Genomic DNA, 24,608 nt, shown 5'->3' with positions numbered 1-24,608 from the left:
CCAACATTTATATGTTTAAATAAATAATAATAATCTTAATGATTGTACAATAAATTAATCAATAAAGGTTTCATCCTTACAAAATCTAGAACCATGTATGATATTGGTTGATGATCGTTAATGTAAATACAAGAACAATTAATATCAATTCATACAATATATACTAACCTTATAGTGAACAAAATACAAGTGGGGACAATCGAATGTATTTGACGCGGAAATTATAGACTATCTCAGTAAAATCTGACAACCATACAGTAAACGGTTAATTTACAAACTATTAATCATTGGTCTCAATCTTGATCATTCCTTATGTAAATATCAGTTCATCGTCTCCGATTATTATTGTTCATGCATTTTCATACCAATAACTTTTCGTTTTCATTGTTTCTTTATCGATCTTCTAGTGAAATACATTTCATGCTCGACCATCGTTATATACTACTTGTGTGGATATAAGTAGCCCACACTACAACCATATAATGTGTCAAAATCCTGTTACAGTGCATAGTTCAACTACATATATTGATTATTCCTAATATGTAGTAGTAATATATATTCACAACTAACGCGTTTCTTTTCACATAACTATTTTATATAGTTGTACTAAGAAAATTCAATTACATAGATTTAAGATCATAATGACAGAGTAATGTGAGTTTAGCTGAAAAACTTCTTCGGTATAAAGACATCAGCAGATGAATACTTTTACCATTATTTCTTCCATTTGAAATCAGATAAACATTGAAGTAAGTAACCTTAGAATGTCATAAATATTATTAGAACTTGACAAACATTTTTTATGAAATTTATTTGTAATCTATGATTTTCTTTGTAAGCAAAGATGGATAATGGCTAGCAGTGGAATCCAGTTTGACGCGCGTTTCGTCCTATTTGGGATTCGTCAACTGGATGTACCTACATCTCAGAGTTGATGTTCACTCTGGCACTCGAACCCAGTATCTTTCGCTTCAAACGCCATCACGTTATCCACTCGGCCACTGATTTTCTTTTCTAGTTAATGACTAATTACTTTCATAACTTATTTGTGGATTGATTAGGAATTAGTTTTATGTTCTAAAAGTTATATTAAGAGTTTATGTAGCTACCCTCTTATTACTTCAATTTTATCAAATAAACTCGATAAATTCTAGTTCTAACCTCTCAAATGTTAATTTCCATAAGTTATACTTTTTAAAGAGTTTCTATTTTTGATTGAAAACACCAATCGATCAATGTTAGACCATCAGTGGATGGCCACTTCATCCTAATATTGGACTCCCAAGCAGTGTTCAACCACAATCTCTCACTCAGGACCTTCGATGTTATTATTATTAGCTTTATTCAATATTATATTTTTTGGTAAAAAATCGAATTCTCAGCACAAAGTATTCCAACAAGTTTCTGTTTCTTACTTCTTCGTCGATCCTGACGATAAATATTCGGTGATCACCAGTTAGAAGTCATCAACCCAGTCAATCGACATCTGAATAATCTACATTCTTTTCGCTGCATATTCCCAGGAAACACGATATCTCTGATTAGGCCTTTTGTAACCTTTACAGAGAAAGGTTGTACACCTTTCAGAAACGCACCTGAATAGGCTGTATGATTAATAGCCATGTATCAAAACAAGCAAAATTAGATAACTTGTTGAAGTATCTAGACGGCTGGAACAGGTAGCCAAGATGCTCAAGAAGGCCGTCTATCGTTTTCTACTATTAGATAAAATAAACTATCGGTTATGTATTAATATTTCCCGTATAAATATCAGCTGTTTCTATTCCTTTTGAAACTTTTGATTAATTTGTAACCATAAGTCTATATATATGGTATCTAACCCGAAATCTTTAAATCTTTTTGTCAAGAACTATACTATTCAACAACTAAGTTGAAATTGAATTCTCTACATATTGAATCTCAATCAGTTTATAACTCGAAGAGATCGCTAACTTTCAAATTCAATAATCTACATTTACACTATTTTATTGATGAGTTTTGTAGATTATGAGTTCATGATGAGAAACTTCCAGATTATCTATGAAGTAGTGATGACTAAAAATATGTTTATGATCCATTAAGGTTTTAGACAAAAGTAGTGACCAGCGGAGTTTAACCGGTTCTGTTGTGAGATATTAACTCACGGAAGACAATAGTGGACAGTGGCACAATTTCATGGATTGGTTAAAGCTAGACATTTACATTATTGGATGCCGGCTCAATGGTCTACAGGTTAAGCGTTCACACACAAGACCGGGTCTATAGGATGAGATCATGGATGTACACTGTTGAGGAGTCCCACAATAGGACGAAATGGCCGTTCGGTGCTCCCAGATTTCCCATTATGGTCTAGCTTTCATTGACTCATAAACTCAACTATTACATTACCATAATATCCACAAAACACCTTTCAGATAAAAGTTTTAAAAAAAACAACTTTCATTACACAACCATATTCATTCATTCAATTAGACCAGGGTAATATAAATTATATTGATCAGTATAGTATATCATCATCATATGTTCTCTTTTCATCAATCAGTCAGATGATAGTTCGTGGTTTTATCAATATGATTAGGTGTATTTCAGGTATGCCTTATACTAAATATAACAATTTGATTTACTACTTTAATGACCTTATTGAATGAATATGGCTGTAATATGGAACTAAATGTGTAAAACATTCTTCCTATTGATAAGTGATTTATCAACTTATAAAGAAACTATTCGTGTAAAGTACATTTACCTTGAAATATTGATATACCCTTAGTTAATTATCGATTTTTATTATCAGAGGGGGTTTTGTGAAGATTTAGTATTTTTCATAGTTGAAAGCGTGGATCAATTGAAGCTAGACCATCAGGGAAAACCTGGAAGCACTGGACGGCCGTTTCGTTCTATTATGGGAATCCTCAGCAGTGCGCATACACGATCTCGCCTCGCTAGATTCAAACCCAAGACCTATCAGTCTTGCGCGCGATCGCTTAACCTCTAGACCACAGAGCCGGTATTTCCTGGAGTTCTAGTAAGAAGCAATGACCAGTGGAGTTCAACCAGGTCTGTTGTGAGATATCAACTCGTCCTATTGTAGGACTCCTCAGTAGTGTGCATCCACGACCTCGTCTCGTGCCAGAGCACTTAACTTCGTGGATTGGTTGGAGTTAGACATAAACACCATTGGATGCCGGCTCAAGGGTCTAGTGGTTGAGCGCTCGCGCGCGAGACTGATAGGTCCTGGGTTCGAATCTCACGAGTGCGGGATCGTAGATGCGCACTGCTGAGGAGTCTCTTAATAGGACGAAACAGCCATCCAGTACTTCCAGGTTTTCCATGATGGTCTAGCTTCAATTAACTCACGATTTTAACTATATAATTTTTTTTGTCGTTATATTCTGAGTAGAAAAATTTGTATTTCTGATGTTTTGTGACTTAATATACGCCACTTCTTCAGAGTAAATAAATAATTAACATCAAATAAACACAAGTTGAAATAGCACAAAGAAAATATGCTGTATTACTTTCTTTTATACTGTTTCGACTTACAAGTAGTCCGCACAGAATGCACATATGCCAACAAGAGACTGATCAATTGCAGTCCTTAATAATGATGGGAAGATACAAGTAAACAACACCAAGGGAATTTATTTCGACTTACGTTAATTTACCTTGGTTATTTATTTACCCTGAAGAAGTAACTTATATTAAGTTACGAAACATCAGAAATACGGATTTTTCTACTTGTTGGGATGTATATGAAACTATCTGGTCAGTCCTTGAAATATTTATTTATTTAAACACATAAATATTGGTACAAGGAAGCACTAGATATATATGCGGCACACAAATCTCATTTGATTTGTGTGAGGGCTGTCATACTACCCAGGTGACCAAACTGAAGGTGGTTTTCTTAGGGGACCACACCCGGAGCCTCTGACCTAATGATCTGATTTACAAGGCAGTGGAGCATCAAAAGGAGATTCAATCCAATGATAACCGGTGATCAACGATTGACTCATATGCCATTTGTTCCCTCAAGGTACTGGATCCCATGTACATCATTGGTTTGGAATCAGGGTTTTCCAACTCCTCTAGGTGGAATCTCAGTGTCCATCAACCCGGTTAAAGCGCCGGGCATTCACTTTTCATCCTCTCAATTTCGTAAACAACAGTTATGCTACGAGAAGGCAGTGAGTAGGACTTCCCTGTGAGAGGCTATATGCGCGTGACCATGTGAGAACATTTGGAGAGGGAAAGTGGACTCCCGCCACTCCCGATCGTACCAGATCATTTGGAGGCAAACCTGATATTAATACCTATCGACATTTTATGTTTTATCTGTGATTAAGTCAACATAGAAAAAAGCATTTTTTTTAAAGTACAAAATTTTCATTTATACATAAAAGCTTTATATGCTTTTGTTTAAGATTCATTCAATCTCTTGAATATTTCAATCGAATGAAGTTAACATGAAACTGTTATATCACGAACTTAGATCCTTAGTATGTCGTGTAATACTTGAGCACTCGAACGCTAGAACCTTCTTACATCGAAAAATCAGAAGACAGAAGACTAGTAAATAGGAATGCTATTCCCCAAATAGTATAGTACAAAAATCTCATGTATTTATAGTTTTCCGTTGAAAGTAAATCATCATTTCGGACAGCCAATAGGCATATAGGGGTCATTCTTATCCATCCAATAGGAGAGCTACACGTCGACATTCTAGAATGTTCCTCTAGTGGTGATTGGATGGAATGTCTTCGGCTCTTTCTGGGCTTCTTGAGGCTTCCTTAAATTCACCAACAAGCCATTCTTACAGAAACACATACAAGTTTGTTAAATAAACAATAAATAGAAAATAATGAAACATGTTCATAGAAATCATGGTAAACATTAAGTTAAGAGAAGAAATATCTTTTCAATTATTTCCTCATTAAAGCGTTTTATAATGAAAAACTTGCCGACTTCCTTGAATATCTGAACTACTTGTTCCTGTCATCTAGATATTTCAACAAGTTATCTGCTTTTGATTACTTTAACACATCATTATGTTTGCTAATCGCATAATCTATTCAGGTGGGTTACTGAAAAGTATACAACCTTCCACTGTACAAGTTACAAAAAAGCTCAATGAAAGACATCGTAGTTGCTGGCAATATACATCGAAAAGAATGTACATTAGTCAGATGTCGATTGACTGGACTGCTAACTTCTAACTAGTGATCACTTACTATTGATCGCCAAGATCGTTCAAGAGATAAGAAAAGGAAACTTGTTGAAATACTTTGCGCTGAGAATTCTATTTTTTATGTGGATTTGTTCTCTGAGTTGGATGATTTACTCGTGGAGCTTTCATTGTTATTCTGAACGACATCATCAGTATAAACCTTAAGTAGAAGTGAAATATTCAGATTTCTATATATATATGACTCCCAGTTTGTTCTGTAGACCTTAATCGTGTTTAGTTGATGTTAAACTTTTACCTACCATTATTTACTTTTTTATCTTGATTTTATCTTTCAATTGGAGAACGATGAAAGTTTCACAGCCAAACTATCCAGCTCAGAGAACCAAACTCTATCAAAATCATCCACCTGAGCTAGAAATCCTCAACATTCCCATAGAATATTTGAGCGAACAATTGCTTTCAATAACTTCAACATTAGGTTCTACAGTTATAAGTCTATGATTATTGTGATTTGACAATGTTACATAATAAAAAGGTGGTGAATCTTTACAATTGTTACTTAGTTTACTTACTTACACCTGTAAGCCCTCGTCGAGGAGCATAGGCCGCACACCAGTATTCTACATCCAACACTGTCCTGAGCCTTCCTTTCCAGTTCTTTACAGTCAACATTCATCCTTTTCATATCTGCTTCTATTTCCCAAAGTAATGTGTTCTTCGGCCTTCCGCTTTTCTGCTTCCCTTCAGCATTTCAAGTTAGGGATTGCCTCGTGATGCAATTTGGTGATTTCTTCAATGTATGTCCCATCCACTTCCAACGTCTTTTCCTAATTTCCTCTTCAGGTAGAAGCTGGTTTGTCCTCTCCTATAAAATGCTATTGCTGATAGTATCCGGTCAGTGAATGTTGAGTATTTTGAGTCTGTTACAACATAAATATTTCAAAATTGTGTTATTTGTTAATTAGGAAGGTCATTCAATAAAGGTCAAGAATGATCTGTTGTAAAGTGTCAAGTCACAATCAATATGACAGTAATATCATGTAAAGTAAATGCATAGTAAGAGAACTTCATCTTGTTAATTGAGGCAATAATAATAATATCGTTGTATGGATACAATATATAATAAAAGGGGTATTATCAAAGTAATTAAGATAAAAAAGAATTCATATGAATTGAGAAAGATGAATGTGTGGAGATTAGGAGAGATATAAACACAAAAGGAATTGGGAGGGGGAATAAAAGGTCTATAATATCTGTTATATCCTAGCGAAGACATAAGTACGGATAACGTCCAGGACCTATTGATGGACTATTATTCCATATATATACTTAGTGTATAACTATTGAGTAGTTAGATTGTGTCTATCTCTATTCATCTTATTATAAGCTTCATTTTGACCTATGGATTATTATTATTATACGATTTACTGTCCTTAAATTATATTCCGTTTATTGATTATTGTCTCCCACGTTCACAGTCACATTTGGTTTGATCTTGTACAAATATTATTTTCTATTTTATGATGTGATGCGGTCTGTCTGTCTGATATATAGACCGAGTGTGCTTGAAATAAATAATTTGCATAGATTCGCATAGCAGAAGCTGCTGTTGGTGTTCTGGACTCAATTGGAAGGGCTAGGCGGACAAGAGACCAATAAGGACGCTAGACTGCTCATACTGGTCGAAGTCGTTGTTTTGGCACAGTGCTAAGACTACACAAGTCGTATTCCGATTGGTGGATAATTCACATGATAAAAGCCGGACATAAAATAATAACGAATTGGCATACAGCTTGTATTTTTTTAAAATTCACAACAATATCCAGTCTAGGTATCCGATGATCCAGTTGTGGGCCATGGTAAACACAGTGGTTAGATATACCTTTTCTGGATACATAAGTTCGGTTTTCCCGAGTTGATCCAGATGGCTTCGGCTGAGTGAAGTAGCTGTAATCTAGATCTTTGAGGTACATATATAACAGAGAAAACTTCATCTGTTTCAATATGATGTTTACTATCTACCAAATGAGGAAGAATGATATTGTTAGTAGATTTACTTACTATTTTTCCAAACCATGCTGGTATATCTTCATGAGCACTCAAGGACAAAACCTTCTGAGGACGACCTATTTAACTAGTTCCACAGGAGCAGTTGAATTCATATAGAGCCTAATGATGAAGTTATTGAAAGCAATTATTCACTCAATTTGATACAACTATTAGTATTAAATAGTGAGATACCATGAATTATATGTCGAATTAAGCTGATCAGTTCTTTGTAAAAGATCTAAACAAGAGTATGTAAACATTGTTTTAGAAGATTTAAACATTCATCTATGATCAATATTCTGACCTAATTCAAATGGTATGATATGATATCATTGTTTAATAATAAACATCAGGTTTCATTCATTTGGTATTGTTTACTTGAATCTTCCCATTAATGTTCAGGACTTCAAATGATCAGTCTGTTATTGGTAATTATGCATACTGTACTTGTTGCCTTGATACTGCCTTAATTCACAAGAATTCTAAGAGAAGATGGATGATGGTGGCTGGCAGTGGAATCTAGGATGCGCGTTTCGTCCTATATGGAACCACGCGATGACGTTTAAAACGAACGGTAGTGCGTTCAAGTCCTGGAGTGTACATCAAGTCTGGGATGCAGATACATCCAGCTGACGAGTCCCAAATAAGAAGAACGCATCCTGGATTCCACTGCTAGTCACTATCCATCATCAGATTAGTTCATAATGAATGTTCTATTATTATCAACTTCCTAACCAAATCATTTCTTCATCCAATTATTCGAACAAAATACAAATAAAAATCTTTTTTTTCTCTATCAAGGACATAATTATAAATGTAAATGGTCAATAGAAAGTACAAAGTTACAATGACAATATGAATTATATTCTATTGAAAAATTGAATCAACCAATCAGTGATTAGAGAACTTTTTTTAGTTGCTGGGTAAATTGGGTATATCGTTTGTTTGTTTGCTTGGTTGGTTTTGAAATTAGGATTGTCATAGATATGGTAACTTAAAATTGTTTATATTAATACAGGTATACATTCCCAAACTATTATCACATGTATCTATATTGATTTATATTAGTGTAAAACAACTGGATATGTTGACATCTAATCATTGAACGATTTATATCTACCCTAGAAATACTAATTTTTTTCTGGTTAGCGTTTTTTTTATAGCGAGTTGGTTTTCTACGGGATGGGGTCGCTAACCACCCCATGCCCAACCCTCCTCCTTTACTTGGGCTTGGGACCGGCAGTAGCCCCCGGAGGAGCTACAGGCAGAGAATGCTGGTCGGCAGCCTATGCTCCATTGGGAGTAACAGGCGTAAGTAAGTAAGTAGAAATATTAAATTCAGTTGTTGTTGTTTGTTTGAATCTTCCCATTGATGTCTAACACTGCAATTGATCAGTCTCTTATTGGCATATATGTACATACTGTGAGTATTGTCTCGATAATATCTTAATTCACAAACATTATAAGCAAAGATGGATGATGGTGACTAGCAGTGGAATCCAGTTTGACGCGCGTTTCGTCCTAGTTGGGACTCATCATCTGGATAAACCTGTATCCTAGAGTTAACGTTCATTCTGGGACTCAAACCCAGTACCGTTCGTTTCAAACACTATCGCGTTGTCCACCATAGAAATATTGTTTAAAGAACAGGAATAGTCTAATGAATCAGTTAAAAATAAACTGGAAAGAGTGAAAAACAAGTAAAGATGTGAAATAATGATTCCTTTAAAAATTCATGACAAATGCATAATTGTAACTTTTCGATTTCAGTAGTTATTTATAAACAGACAAATCAAGAGCGGAAAAGCGGCAGGACCTGACAAAACACCATCTGAAGCACTGAAGTTAAACATTGAAGTAACTGCAAACATGCTTCACCTTTTATTCAAGACGATTTCGGAAGAGGAACAAGTGCCAACGGACTGGAAAGAAGGACGCTTCATCAGGATACAAAAATCGGAACAATACGAACGTCAAGACAGTCAATTCTACTGTACAGAGCTGAGACGTGGAGAACTACTACATCCATCTTCAAGAAGGTACAGGTATTTATAAACAGGTATAAACAGGTATTTATAAAATGCTCAACACTCACAGACCAAATACCATCAGCAACAGTGAATTTTATACTGAGGCATGTTTTAAAACATTTCAAGATAGTAAGATGTCTAATCTCTAGGACTTCAACCAGGGAGTCATATTAGATATATAAACGAATAGATGGTATTCATTTACATCTCTCTTTTCTTTCCCATTACATTTTCATATTTTCCACTCAATCCCAATATCAGTAAATAAACCAGGATGTATAGAGGTCTATAGAATAAAATTCATAAAACAAGGTTACAACCTTGTCCAGGAACAGTAAGTTTTTGAAATCCTCTTCAACTGAAGTATTATTTTTAATCTCTACAATCTCAGACACTTATAATTATTTTATAGTTGAATTCATGAGTCAATTGAAGACAATGGTGGACAGTTGCTCAATTTCGTGGATTGGTTGAAGTTAGACATTAACACTGTTGGATACCGGCCAGCTCAGTGGTCTAGTGGTTGAGCGCTTACGCGAGAGACTGATAAGTCCTGGAATCGAATCTCCCGAGGCGGGATCGTAGATGCGCACTGCTGAGGAGTCCCACAATAGGACGAAACGGCCTTCCAGTGCTTCCAGGTTTACCGTGGTGGTCTAGCTTTAATTGACTCATGAATTCAACTATAAAATTACTAAAATCTCAACAGAACCCCTTTTGATACTTATAATTATAAATATCTACATTTTAAACCATATACATAAATTTGTAAAATTTCATATATATCCTGATCGTATGATAAATTCAAATGAACTGAGAAGAATGCCGTAAGCCAACTTGTTATGATCTTATGTCCGACTTTTTATCACGTGAGTTGTCCGCCAATCGGAATACGACTTTTACAATCATAACACTGTGCCAAATCAATGACGTTCGACCAGTATGAGCAGTCTAGCGTCCTTATTGGTTCCTTGCCCGCCTAGCATGACAGACAATAATCAATAAATTGAATATAATTTAGAGGCAGTAATTCGTATAATAATAATCCATAGATCAAAATGTAGCTTTTAATAAGATGAATATAGATATACACAATCTAATGACTCAATAGTTAAACAATAAGAATATATATAGAATAAACTCTAGGAAGCATCAAGAAGCCCAGAAAGAGCCGAGACATTCCATCCAATCACTGCTAGGGGAATATTATAGAATGTCGACGTGTAGCTTCCCCATTGGATGGATAAGAATGACCCCTATGTGCCTATTGGTTGTCTGAAATGATGATTTACTCTCAGTCAAAAACTATAAATGCATGGGATTTCTGTACTATATTTTGACAATGTTTGGGAAATAAAAGTTCCTACTTGCTAGTCTTCTGTTTTCTCTCTTGCGACGTTGCGGGTCCTATCGTTCAAGTAGTCTAGTAGTACGTGGCATAGCATGAAACTAAAGCTCTAGGTATAACAAGAATAATCGTTCATTAATAGGTCCCGGAAAGTTATCTGTACTTATGTCTTCAAACATGATGTTCAGAATAACATGAAATCATCATTAGAATTGAAGACTTTTCATCAGCTAACATTATTAGTAATATTGTTATAAAACGTTTTACAATCCCTAATCAGTGATGTTGACTCCTGAATAATATGATAACTAAGAAGTGGAAACGATCTATTTGATATCATAATTACGTTGAATTGATAATTGTATTTGAATAAAAACCAACTGTTGATAAATGAGTGATAACCACGGATACGAACTGAATCGATTAAAGCCATATCACCATGGAAAACCTGGGATGAATCTCCTACTAGTACAAACGGCTGTCCAATGCTTCGAGGTTTTTCATGGTAGTCAAGCTTTAATCCATTCATGAATTCATCAATTAAGAGATGGTCGAGAAGATTTGTAGCTGTGTGTGATTTTGATGGGGTTTTGTTCTCTGAGCTGGATGGTTTGATCGTGGAGCTTTCATCGTCCTTCTGAACGACATCATCAGCACAAATTTCGGGTAGAAGTGAAGTGTTTGAATTTCTCCACATGTGATTCACAGCTTGTCCTGTACACCTCGATGTTGATTGGTTCTTGTCGACCTTAAATCAAATTTAAGGTCAACATTAACAAAACTCCATCAAAATTCAACTATTGAATTACTACAATCTCCACAAAAACCCCCAATCTGATATGATTTTTTTTTATTTTAAGTTACTGTTATGACTTTTGCCAGGGTAATATATCATGTGATTCATTCGCCAATCAGAATACGACTTACACAATCTTAACACTGTGAGACAACAATGACGTATTGACCAATATGAGCAGCCTAACCCCTTTATTGATGCTTTTCCCTCCCTAGCTCTTCCGGTTGAATTCAGAAGATTAATATCAGCCTCCGTTATATAAATTATTTATTCCAAACATACATAGTTTATATACAAGCAAATTGGATCGCATGATACCATAAAATGGAAAATAGCACTTATGCAAGATCAGGTCCAAAGTAGCTGTGAGTGTGAGATACTGTAACTGATAAATTAGGAATAAGTTAGGAACAATGCCTGCTTATTTACTTACTTACTTACTCCTGTTACTCCCAATGAAGCATAGGTCGCCAACCAACATTGTCCAACCTGTTCTGTCCTACCCCTTCCTTTCTACTTCTATCCAACTTTTGTTCATTCTTCTCATGTCTGCCTCCATTTCTCGACGTAATGTGTTCTTCGGTCTTCCTCTTCTCCTTTGACCTTCAGGATTCCATGTGAGGGCTTGTCTTGTGACGCAGTTGGGTGATTTTATCAATGTGTGCCCAATCCACTTCCAGCGCTCCTTGCTGATTTCTTCCTCCACTGGAATCTGGTTTGTTGTCTCCCACAGTAACTTGTTGCTGATAGTGTCTGATCAATGGATCTGAAGTATTTTGCGTAGACAACTGTTAATCAATACTTGTATCTTCTGCATGATAGCTTTCGTAATTCTCCACGTCTCCGCCTTATGCAGTAGAACTGTCTTCACATTTGTATTGAAAATTCTGATCTTGGTGTTGGTTGACAATTGTTTTGAGTTCCAGATGTTCCTCAATTGTAAATATGCTGCTCTTGCTTTGCCGATCCTCTCCCTCACATCTGCATGAGATCCACCGTGTTCATCAATGATGCTGACCATATATGTAAAGGTTTCCACATCCTCCAAAGCTTCTCTGTCAAGTGTAATTCGATTGGTGCATGTTGTATTGTATCAGAGAGTCTTGCTTTTCCCTTTCTGTATATTGAGACCTACTGTTGCTGAGGCTGCTGCTGCTACACTGGTCATCTTCTCCTGAATTTGTTGTTGAGTGTGTGATAGAAGATCCAGATCATCTGCGAAATCTAAATCATCTAGATTCATTTGTACACTAACTACTAATATGATTAATTAAAACCTATCATTTCAACTAATACATTATATGAATGGTAAGCAAAGATGGATAGTGGCTAGCAGTGGAATCCAGTTTGACGCGCGTTTCGTCCTATTTGGGACTCATCAGCCGGATATACCTGCATCTCAGAGTTGATGTTCACTCTGGGACTCGAACCCAGTACCCTCGCTTCAAACGCCATCACGTTATCCACTCGGCCACTGAGTCCTGATAGCCACTTGCTTGTGCGATGGGGTGAAGTTTGAATTCACTGACAAGTTGCAGTCCTAAACATATCGATGGGAAGATTCAAACAAACAATACTAAGTGAATTCATTATATGAATGGTTTCAATAAGATTGAAACTTCCATATAAACTGTACAATCAAGTATATTAAGGTTTCACTTATTGATTAGGTGAAAAAAAACTAAAAAAGAAAAACCACTTTAACATCACATGTATCTATGTAAACACTTCATGAGAGAGTATTCTCTTAACAACAAAAAACTAATTTCCTTTTATTGATGAAAAATCAATAAAATCAATATTGATAGAGATTGTTTAGAATACCCTACAATAAAGTGTGTAATATTTTTTTCTTTTTTTATTTTTAAGTATAAATGTGATTTGTTTATATACTTGGTTTATAAACCATTAGAAAATATAATAATATTATGCTTACTATAATAATAATAATAATAATACTGTAGTGTGATCTACTTATATCCATATAAGTAGTATATAGTAATGGTTAGATATTCAATGTATTTTGGTAGAAGATCGATAAGGAAACGAACAGGAATGAAGCACAATCGGTACGAAAAGGCATGAACAATGAAATCAGAGAAGATGAACTGATATTTACAGAAAGAATAGTGAAGATTGAGACAATTGGTTGTTACTTTGCAAATTAACTGTTTACTACTGTATGATTATCAGAATTTAGTGAGATAGTCTGTAATTTGTGCTTAATTATATTCGAGTGTCCCCGGTCGTGTTCTTGTTCACTACAATACCACTAATAATATCTTAATATTTTTTACAATAAAAAGGATGAATTAGGAAACGTGTTTCAAAAAATGTATGCATTTTTCCTTTAATTGAAGAGGAGGTAAATACGTAGATACATCCTCAAATACAATATGCAGAACACCAACCAACCCAATCACAATTGATGGAGAAACTCTGGAAGAGATGGAAACATTCACGTACCTGGGAAGCATCATTGATGAACAAGGAGGATCTGATGTAGATGTAATGGAGAGGATCGGCAAAACAAGGGCAGCATTCCAACAATTGAAGAACATATGGAACTCAAAATAACTCTCAACTAATTTCAAAGTAGGAATGTTTAATACGAACTTCAAGACAGTTCTACACTACGCAGCTGAAACATGGAGGACTACTACAATTATCGTCAAGAAAGTAAAAGTATTTATAAACAGTTGTCTACGCAAAGTACTCAACATTCTCTGGTCGGAATACTATGAGCAACAGCCTTCTATGGGAGAGGACAAACCAGATTCCATCTGAAGGGGAAATTAGGAAAAGACTTTGGAAATGGATAGGTTACACATTGAGGAAATTACCAAACTGCATCACGAGGCAAGCCCTAACATGGAATGGTGAAGGGAAGCGGAGAATAGAAAGGTCAAAGAACATATAACGACGGGAAATAGAAGCAGATATGAGAAGGATGAACGTTAACTGGAAAGAACCGGAAAGGATTGTCCAGGACAGAGTTTGATGGAGAAAACTGGTGTGTGGCCTATGCTCCTCGACGAGGGGTAACAGGCGTAAGTAAGCAAGTAAATCTAGATCTATCTTATGCTAGCTAAACTCAATGATTACCATTATTTTCCTTTGTACATTTAAATTATTACATAATTAGTAGGCCTGTTGCTAGTATACTATTGAAAAAATCGATTGAACGAATGGCAGACATTACTAGAAAATTTCTCATTGTTATATTTATTAACTATCCGTAGTAACTCCACCTGTAGCTCCTCCGTGGGACACTGCCAATCCCAAGCCCGGATAAAGGAGGACGGTTGATCATGGGTTTAGCAATCCCATCCCGTAGAAAACTAACTCGCTAAGAAAAAACGCTAACCAAACTATCCATAGTAGTTTTGTTGAAAATATTCAATGAGAAAATATTTTCAAGTTTAATAAGTTACCTAATTTTGATAATGAAACGTGTTCAATCCAAAAAGAAGAAAAAAAAACAAACACTTGAAATACAAACCAATATATATAATGAACACATGAAGTAATAGTATGGTGTGGGTTACTTATATCGACATAAGTAGTATATATATATCATGGATCATGAATAGAATATCTGGTAGCAAAAGATTGAGAATATCGAGAAGGGAAGAACAGAAACAGGAAGCAATTAGTATGAAAATCCAAGAACAATGAAGCCTAAGACAATGAATGAACATTTTACAAATGAAGTATTACAGTATGGTTTTCTAATTTACCAAATAACTATAAAAAGTTAAAATTCATATGGTATTGTTTTTTTTAATCTTCCCATCGATGTGTTAGGATTGCAGCTGGTCAGTCTCTAATTGAAGCTAAAGGTACTGGGTTCGAATCCCAGAGTGAACATCAACTCTGAGATGCAGGTACATCCAGCTGACGAGTACCAAATAGGACGAAACGCGCGTCCTGGATTCCACTGCTAGCCACTATTCATCTTTGCTTACTATAGAAAGTTGAGTAAAGAATAAATGCAGACCTATGAAAAAAAATATGTCATAAGCTAAGATGATAGTGGCTAACAGTGATATCTAAAAAGTGTGTTTCGTCCTATTTTGTACCCATCAATTGAATGTACATGTATCCCAGAGTTAATATACACTTTGATCATTTGTACAAGATACACATATGATAATAATAGGCTGATCAATTGTAGTCCTAAATCAATAATAGGAAGATTCTAGAAACCAATACAAAAATGGATATATACAGTTGAAGATGAATGTAAGATGAATATTTCTGAAATGTACATTTTAATGGTAACAAAAGGAAATATGCAATGTTATAAACGATAGGATACTTATTATAACTCTAGGGTTTCTTATTATAACAGTCCTTTCACTTTTTACACGTATTTCGGACGTTCATTTACCTTAGACGAATATCTACACTAGATTCTCACCCAGGTCATCTATTCTACAGGACTTCAACACACAACTCAGATCAAGAACACAAGATTAGCCTGATTAGAATGTCAATATATTGCCATACACCCAAAATCCGACACAATCCAACAACAAGGAACAGTTAATCCACAATAATAATAATAAGGATAGGTGTATATATAATATTTATAACACCTGTTACAATACCTACATATCTGACTCAGCAAAACAACCAATCATTATCATTCTCGCCCACAGATCATGCAATAAAATAGAATTTACAGTACTATTATATAATTTAGCCCTAGTTACTACCGGTCCTAAGCCCGGATAAAGGAGGAGGGTGTCATATCTTGTGGAGATTTATGAATGATAACTTTTGAGGACTATTTATGAACCAATATGATACATATATTTCCTATTGTATAATTGTTAAGTAACTAGATTATTCATATTCATGTTCCTCTTATTATAAACTTCATTTTGACCCATAGACTATCACTGCACGATTTACCATTCCTAAGTAATACCCAATCTATTGAATAATGTTCCCCACATTCACAACCACATTTGGCCAAATCTTGTACAAATGTTATTTTCTATTTTATGGTACGATATGGTCAGTCTGTTTGGTATATAAACTCAGTATGTTTCATAATAATAATTCATATTTCAGAGGCTGTTATTGGTGTTCTGAACTTAACTGGCTGGACTAGGCAGAAAGCAGAACTGATAAGTACTCAAGACTGCTCATACGGCTTATGTGTATTATTGATCCGATCGATAAATCACTGCTCCATCATTGGCGGGAATCAGCACGTTCGTATATATCAAACAGGGCATATATATCATATATCTAACAGGGCACGCACTCACTCAACGCGGTATAACAGAGGGTTGGTCATTGGGTTGGCGACCCCATTCCGTAGAACACTAACACTCTATAAAAAAAATAGCTAACCAGAAAAAATGATCGAAGTAAGTAAGTAAGTATTGATGATGACCAATTTGTGAGCTTCATCAGAAATCGATAATCGATTCAAGAAGTAAACAAATATTTTCAACCAATCACTTATTATTATTATTATTACTTATTGTTTAAACACATAAATATTGGTACAATGGAGCACCAGATACATATGCGCCTCACAAATCTCATTTGATTTGTGTGAGGGCTGAGATACTGCCCATGTGCCCAGACCGAAGCAGGTGGTTTTCTTAGGGGGCCATACCCGGAGCCTTTGACCTAAAGATCTGATTCACAAGGCAGTGGAGCATCGTGAGGAGATGTATTCCCATGGTAGACGGTGATCAACAATAGGTTCATACGCCATTCGTTCCATCAGGATACTGGAGCCCATGTGGACCATTGGTTTGGAATCGGGGTTTTCCAACTCCCCTAGGTGGATCCTCCACATCTATCAACCCGGTTAAAGCGCCTGACATTCTCTTTTCATCCTCTCAATTTCGTAAACAACATCCCCACCACGAGAAGGCGGTGAGTAGGACTTTCCTGTCAGAGGCTATAAATTCGCGTGGCCATGTGAGAGCATTTCGAGAGTGAGAGCGGACTCTCTCCACTCTCGTCCGTATCAGGGTATTTGGGGGCATCAATCACTTATACACATACATAAATATGATGTATAAAATCAAATAGTGTATCAGAAATAAAGATTAATATTTCAATAGAATTTAATTTTATTAGAAGAATTTTTGTGAAGATTTCAGTAATTTTGTAGTCAATTGAAGCTAGATCACCATGGGAAACCTGAAGGCACTGGACGGCCTTTTCGTCATATCGTGGGACTCCTCAGCAGTGCACATCCATGATCCCGCGCGGGTGCATAGTCTCTAGACCACTGAACCGGTATCCAACGGTGTTAATGTCTAAATTCAACCAATCCACGAAGTTGAGGAACCGATCACCATTGTCTTAAGTAAGTTGATATCTCACAACAGACCTGGTTGAACTCAACTGGTTACTGCTTCTCACTAGAACTCCAGGAAATATCTCTTGGAGCTAGTCACTAGTGAGCATATGATCATTATCAGAATAGAGTTTTGTGGAGATTTTAGTAATTTTATATAGTTGGGATCATGAAACAATTGAAGCTAGACCACCATGGAAATACTGGAAGCAGTGTATGTGCGTTTCGTCCTATTGTGGGACTCCACAGCAGTGCACATCCATGATCCCGCCTCACGAGATTCGAACCCAAGACCTATCGGTCATACGCGCGATCGCTCTCTTTTTCATTGTTTCATTTATAGATTATCTAAGAGTTACTCTTTGATTTCATTTAACTATTTTTCTAATGTTATTGTATCTGTTTTGTAAAGAATAAAGACAGTTTTTTGTCATATACTGGTAGATTGATATTGATTATTACGTTTTTCTCTTTTATCTTTATAACAAACACACGAACCGACAGAATTCAACTTAGTTACCTATTAAAAGTTATTCAGTGTGTTGTCGGCATGTATAGATCACAAACTACAGACAAATTAGAGAAATATCTATCTGTTTATCCACACATCTATCTACCTATGTATCCATGAAATGTTATAGATGATTATCATACATACAAAGATATTCTGAAATCATTATTGTAACAAATGACTGGATACCTAGAAATATGATTAATAATACCTGAAAGTACTGCACACTTGTTTCGTCTTACTATGGAACCCCTTAGTAGTGTAAAATCCATGAACCCGCATGCAGGATTCGAATCCAGGACCTTCGATCTCGCGCACAAACATTTATCCTTTAGACCATTGAGTCGGTATCCAACTATGTTAATGTCTAACTTCAATCAATCATAGATATTGCGCGATCGTCCTCCATTTATTTTCAGTGAGTAATTGCCTCACAACAGACACGGATTGAACTCTATTAGTCTTGACTTCTAACTAGAACTCCCGGAAATCCATCTTCAAGCTAGTGACTAGTATTCTAACATTGATCCATTCATGATCTTACATAAATACAAAACGGTATTGAATTTACAATTTCCAGGATTCGTCACATTGAACATGATATCTCTTAACTACTTAACATAATATTTCATGGCTTATGTTGATCAATCTCAGTGACTTCACAGTAAATCACAATCATCATTCAATACTATTGATTATAACTATCTGATTGGTAGGTGATCAGTTATAATCAACATAGACCCCAGTATAAATTCACTCATCCATTTGGCTAAATAGAGTCTTGGCATTATAGTTGATATCAATTCGTGATAAAAACCCCAAAATCTAATTCCTAACCTTAACTATCAACTGTAAATCATAATTCTAATTCCTCATATTGGTTCGTAACCCTCATTTGGTCCTAGTTACCAAGTGAACACTCAATATCACTTTGGCATCGTTCAAAGGTCGTCCATAAATTATGGTACCACCGAAAGAAATGATCAACAATAATGAGCAAAGTGATATGTCCTCACCTAAGTATTGATATAATTTAATCAATTATTGAAACATATTGAACTATTTATTACCTTAGTAGTTAGTTAAAGAGGCTTTAAGGTTACATAATTTTCAGTAATCAATTACAAGTGAATAACATAGATTATTATTGATATGATAAACTGCTTATAAAACTGACTAAGTGGAACTAAGATCGCATAAAAAGAGTTCATTTACCACTTAAATAAATAATAGAATACACTATGGAGGCTTCTTTGACACTAAAGCGTGCCTGAGAAGATAGTCAATATCATACAGAATTCCTATGATGGATTAAACTGGCAAATCGTCCATGGAGGACAACTCACCGACTCATTTGAGGTAAAGACCGATGTTAGGCAAGGTTGCTTACTCTCACCCTTTCTCTTTCTCCTGGTGATCGACTGGATCATGAAGACGTCAACATCTGGAGGAATGCACGGGATACAGTGGACAGCTAGGATGCAGCCGGATGATTTAGATTAGGCATACTTTGAGGAAATCACCCAATTGCGTCACAAGACAAGCCCTCACATGGAATCGTCGAGGCCAAAGGAAAAGAGGAAGACCAAAGAATATATTACGCCGAGAAATGAAGATAGACATGAGAAGAATGAACAACAACAGGATAGAACTAGAAAGGAAGGGGTAGGACAGAGTGGGTTGGAGAATGCTGGTTGGCGGCCTATACTCCATCGGGAGTAACAGGCGAAAGTAAGTAAGTAAATAATAGAAAGTAAATGGATTTCATTGCTAATTAACAGAAGTTAAATATCAGAAGGAGTTTTTATGGAGATTTCAGTATTTGAAATCATGAGTCAATTGAAGCGAGACTGGTAGGTCTTGGGTTCGAATCTCGCGAGGCGAAATCGTGGATGCGCACTGCTGAGGAGTCCCACAATAGGACGAAACGGCCATCCAGTGCTTCCAGGTTTTCCTTAGTAGTCTAGCCTCACTTGACTCAAGATCTCAACTAAGAAGCTAAATAATTTATTATTTCAGTGTAAATTCTATTTGAACAAAAAAATTTAATGATTGAATTCATGAGTCAGTTTAAGATAGACCGTCCTAGATGCACACTTCTGAGGAGTCCTGTACTAGGACGAAATAGCCGTCCAGTGCTTTCAGGTTTTCAATGACGATCTAGCTTACATCGACTCATGAATTTAAGCATTAATTTACTAGAAGTTCCATAAACCCTCATTCTAACATTAATCATCCTGTGCTCACTAGTGACTGGCTTCAAGATGCTTTCACTAGAGTTCTAGTGAATAGACGTGACTAGTAAAGTCGAATCGTGTCTGTTGTGAGGTAATTACTCACTAAAGACAGTGGTGGTGCTTGCGCGATATCGTGGATTAGTTTAAATTACACCTTAATACCGTTGGATACCAGCTCAATGGTCTAGAGATTAATCGTTCGCACACAAGACCAAAGGTCCTGTGCTCGAATCCCGCATGCAGGATCGTGAGTGCGCTCTACTAAGGAGTCTCACAACAGCACGAAACGTCCGACCATTACTTCTAGGTTTTCCAGGGTAGTCTAGCTTAAATCAACTCATCATTTTAACCATGAAATTCCTACAATTTCCACAAACCTTCATTCTAACAAAAATATTTGCTTAAAAGAAAAATACCCGAAATAACTGTATATTTGGTCATTTGTTTCTGATATTATACTTTTATAAAGGTCAGTTGAGATTTGATCTTCAAAAGAAAAATTTGTAACGTAGAATTCAAAGACAATGATAGATTCCATTACTTTAAGTAAAAAAAGGGGGGAATATTATACATTGTTTAGTACTATTGTAGTACAATAAAACTGATTTATCTTCTCATTGTGTACATATATATATGTGGAGACAGAGAGAGAGGGGGGGAGAGGGGGGGAGGGAGAGAGGAACAAGGCACTTATCATCTATGCATTTTTAACATTTTACAACTTGGAAATTCCACAGTTTTCAAACAAACAAAAAATGTTTAACTATTGAATTTTTTTTATTATCCTGATGTCCTAGAAAACTAGATTTAATTGATTTTGTGAATTAGTTGCCATAGATGATGTGGAACCTAAAAAAATTTTGGTTTTAAAAGTCCATAGTGAGTTGAATAATACATTGAGAAAAGAAAAGATAACCTTTTAAACAATATTCTCATGTGGTATTAAGTTATTAAGACAAGTGGATATATTGATAGAATTCTATCTGTATTGAGTAGGACTTGACATATATATGAGACTGTTCCCTATTCAATAATCAATCAATTGTAAAATCCACATAATCCTATAATTGTCAACGGAGAAGCTTTGGAGGATGTAAAGACATTTACATATGTGGGCAGTATCATTGATGAATACGGTGGATCTGATGCAGATGTGAAGGCGCAGATCCACAAAGCAAGAGCAGCATATTTAAAATTGAAAAACATCTGAAACTCAAAACAATTGTCAACCAACACCAAGGTTAGAATTTTCAATACAAATGTCAAGACAGTTCTACTGTATGGGGTGGAAACCTGGAGAACCAGGAAAGCCATCATTCATAAGATACAGGTGTTTATCAACAGTTGTCTACTCAAAATACTTCGGATCCGTTGGCCAGACACTATGAGCAACAACCTACTTTGAAAGAGAACAAACTAGATTTCAGTGGAGGAAGAAATCAGGAAGAAGCGTTCGAAGTGGATAGAACACACATTGAGGAAAGCACCGAACTGCATCACAAGACAAGCCCTCATTTGTAATCCTGAAGGCCAAAGGAGAAGAGGAAGACCGAAGAACACATTACACCGAGAAACTGAGACAGACATGAGAAGAATGAACAACAACAGGATAGAACTAGAAAGGAAGGGGTAGGACAGAGTGGGTTGGAGAATACTGGTTGGCGGCCTATGCTCCATTGGGAGTAACAGGCGTAAGTAAGTAAGTAATCCTATAACTGTAGTGTGCGCTATTGATGTTGACAAATATAAGTAGTATGTATCATCAATCGAAAAGGAATGGTCTGACGGTAGAAAGTTGAGAAGATCGAAGAGAAAAGGACGAGAACAAAGAATGATTGATGTGAAAATGAAAGAACAATGAAGTCTGAGACGATTGATTGATATTTTATCAAGATCTCCTATAATTTTGAATTCTAATACATTTGGTTGTCCACACTTGTGTTCTTGTTCACTACACAACATTCTTTTGATGTATATGAACAGCGTACCCAAGGTTAATTCCGTTACCGTCAGCGAGTCATTGTAGTCATCTGTTAATAGAAAAAAGTGAAACAGAGAGCTTGGAATAAAAGCAGCAAACATTACTGTGTTAGGAATGCTGTAATACAAGTGCTAAATTCGTTTATGACTGACTGAGTAGTACAGATATTATTTTAAGTAATTCTGTATACTGAATTGCATATGTCTACGTAAAAGATAGTTTATTTAGTATTTAGAAGAAACATTAAATTTAGATTGATATCATGAATGGATCAATGTTAGGCTACTATTCGAAACCTAGGAACACTAGACAGCCGTTTCTTCTTAGTATGGGACTCCTCAACAGTGCTTATCCACAGTTCCGCACGGCTCAGTGGTCTAGAGGTTAAGCATTCCTACGAGAGACCGAAAATCCTGGGTTCGATCTCCGAGTTCGGGATAGTGGATGTGCTCTCCTGAGGAGTCTCGTGCTACGACGAAACGACCATTCAGTGCTTCCAGGTTTCGAATGGTGGTCTAACATTGATCCATGCATGATATTAATCTTAACTCAACAATCTCCACAACCCTATAGTGAAGATTAAATTGAATTGAATTGTTCGCTTACTTAAACAGAGAGGAGTTCAAGCTTACTGCATCTGGATTTATACTCTAAGGTATAATTCTTCTCAAGAATACAAAGTACAAGACTACAGGTAAACAGATTTTAACTTTAGTTCATCCTTTACGTGAACACTAAGAAGAAGGCTTAGTATCCTAGCGGATACAATATCCACAATAGACCCTTAGTTTTCTTACTGATTTATTGTTTGTAATTCATGTTTAGTTTATATCTCTTATTATTGTAACTGTAAATTCCTAGAAAACAACAAACAAACAACATCTTTCAGCTTGGTAGCACGTGTATATCAGTATGATTACTGAAAATGATTAAAATGTCAAAAGAAATTGTTGTTTGTTTTGTGTTTTCACAACTAAATTTCACTTAATGTAAGCAAAGATGGATAGTGACTAGCAGTGGAATCCAGTTTGACGCGCGTTTCGTCCTATTTGGGACTCGTCAACTGGATGTACCTACATCTCATAGTTGATGTTCACTCTTGGACTCGAACCCAGTATCGTTCGCTTCAAACGCTATCGCGTTATCCACTCAGCTACTGAGTCCTGATAGCCACTTGCTTGTCCAATGGGGTCAAGTTTTTTAATTTAAATTTCACTTAGCTTCATATTTTAAATCGTAAAAACAAACAGATTATTTGGAAATTTCACTTGTGATTGCTTCAATTATCATTTTATTCAATATTCTAAGCTAGGTTTCATTCTATTTGACACTCGTCAGGAAGGTGTACCTGTAATCTTGAGGGAACTGATGCTACTTGACGGATTCGATCCCGTGTCACCCAGCTTCACAGTCAGAGAGGTTACCACTGGGTTATCCGGGTCGTGACTGACCTCCTGTAGGACTAAGAAGCATTTACAACTGATTGATCAGTGGGTGGTGATTAATATCATGTGTGTCAGGTCCTTCTTAGTGCAGATCTACTACCTCTAACCGCCATCTTATCCCAAAATAGTGCACACAGTGTTGGGTCACCTAGACTATTGGTTTTATTGTAACTTAGTAGGTAGGATTCTATCTGCACTAAGAAGGACCTCGCATACATGACACTGATCACCACCTAGTGATTAATCAATTGTAAACGTTTTAATCACTAGGCAACATTTAAATGTATCATTGACTGTGAAACATTTCGTATATTAAGATAAACCTGCCATTCACGAAATGAAGGTTTAAACGATATAAAGTAAGTAGATCCATTATCTTCAGAATCTTGGAAATCTCATGAACACTGTACAACTTTTTATGTCGAATTGACTTTGATTTCATAGAATCTAAACTCATGCTCACATTGTAATTCTTTAGTTAAGCAGTTGGAACACTATAGATTGCAATTATCTAGTTATTATGAAACTGTGGCATTTAGGCTATGAACAGTACGATAAATAATTCAGTAATTTCCATAGTTGAAAGCGTGAGTCAATTGAAGCTAGACCACCAGGGAAAACCTGGAAGCACTGGACGGCCGTTTCGTCCTATTGTGGGACTCCTCAGCAGTGCGCATCCACGACCAGTG

General features: G+C 35.9%; 1 non-coding gene across 1 annotated transcript; it reads right to left on the bottom strand.

Annotated features, from left to right (window-relative positions):
• Nucleotides 1–12,823: 12,823 nt before the first annotated feature.
• Smp_tRNA_01792_Gln_TTG.1.1 lies at nucleotides 12,824–12,889 on the bottom strand. Its single transcript has one exon. It is a non-coding gene (tRNA).
• Nucleotides 12,890–24,608: the final 11,719 nt, after the last annotated feature.

This window comes from Schistosoma mansoni, chromosome W, assembly GCF_000237925.1.
Source record: "Schistosoma mansoni strain Puerto Rico chromosome W, complete genome".
Taxonomy (NCBI): domain Eukaryota; kingdom Metazoa; phylum Platyhelminthes; class Trematoda; order Strigeidida; family Schistosomatidae; genus Schistosoma; species Schistosoma mansoni.
Note: the sequence above shows the minus strand (reverse complement) of the source record. Positions and strands in the feature narration are given on the sequence as shown.